At 40.0% G+C, this 1,334-nt stretch overlaps 1 protein-coding gene across 4 annotated transcripts in view; it reads right to left on the reverse strand.

The window, feature by feature from the left end:
* FARP2 (FERM, RhoGEF and pleckstrin domain protein 2) overlaps positions 1-1,334 on the reverse strand; it is a 92,827-nt gene that overhangs the window by 76,739 nt on the left and 14,754 nt on the right. The gene's annotated exons all lie outside the window — the stretch shown is intronic.

The raw sequence follows: 1,334 nt of genomic DNA on the forward strand, positions 1-1,334 counted from the left end.
TATTTGCAGATTTTTAATATTTCCTACAACTTTTGTGATACTATACGATGTTAATACAGTTTTGGTAATATTATTATACTTAAAATCCTTTTATTCTTAAAATATTAATGTTTATTGCATGTAATATTATACGTAAGATAATTTTTCTTGAATTGGTGTTTATTGCATGTAACATTATCATGTTTAAAATCATTTTTCTTGAGATATTAATGTTTATTGCATATAACATTATATTTAAGATCGTTTTTCTTGAAATATTAAGGTTTATTGCATGTAACATTATTATATTTAAAATCGTTTTTCTTGAAATAAAAAAAAAGGAGAAAAAACAATAGAGGCAGAGGGGGGGAAAATATACTAGAATATAATAGAAGTAATCCTGTTATGTGCAGATTTTTAATATTTCCTACAACTTTTGTGATACCATACTATGTCAGTATAGTTTTGGTAATCCTATATAATAAAAGAGTAATATGCAAATTGACCCTACCAGCAGAACGACCAGAATGACCACTCGACCAGCCACAATAAGGTTCACTGACCACCTCTTGGTCCCTTTCCCCAGCTGGCAGGCTCCCATCACCTGATGTCAAATGGGGAACCGGGGGTGGGTGGTGGGGGATGCGAGCGGCGCCAGGCCAAGGCCCCCGCCCCGCCGGTTGCCCCATATAGAGAGGGCAACCCATGGCAGGGGTGGGGCTGGCGAGCGGGTGGGAACAGCTGACCTCTTGGTTTTTCCCCCTGGCCAGCAGGCTCCGATCACCCGATAGCGAATGGGGAACCAGGGGTGGTTGATGGTGGGGTGTGGGGCCAGCTGCCGGCAGCCAGGGAAGATGACCCTGATTGCAGGCCAGGCCTAGAGACTGTATCTGTGCACGAATTTCTCGCACCCGGCCTCTAGTATTATTATACTTAAAATCCTTTTACTCTTGAAATACTGTTTATTGCATGTAATATTATATGTAAGATCATTTTTCTTGAATAATTGATGTTTATTGCTTGTAACTTTATCATATTTAAAATCGTTAAAAAAAAAAAAAGGCTTCCTGCCTGGCCAGCATGGCTCAGTCTCAGTGGTTCATCGACCTATGAACTAGGAGGTCACAGTTAGATTCCTGGTCACATGCCTGGGTTGCAAGCTCAATCCCCAGTAGGGGGTGGTGTGGAGGCAGCTGATCAATGATTCTCTCTTATCACTGATGTTTCTATCTCTCTCTCCCTCTCCCTTCCTCTCTGAAATCAATAAAAATATATTTTAATATATTTTATTGATTTTTCACAGAGAGGAAGGGAGAGGGATAGAGAGTTGGAAACATCGATGAGAGAGAAACATC

This window comes from Myotis brandtii, unplaced genomic scaffold (genome assembly GCF_000412655.1).
Source record: "Myotis brandtii unplaced genomic scaffold, ASM41265v1 scaffold112, whole genome shotgun sequence".
Taxonomy (NCBI): domain Eukaryota; kingdom Metazoa; phylum Chordata; class Mammalia; order Chiroptera; family Vespertilionidae; genus Myotis; species Myotis brandtii.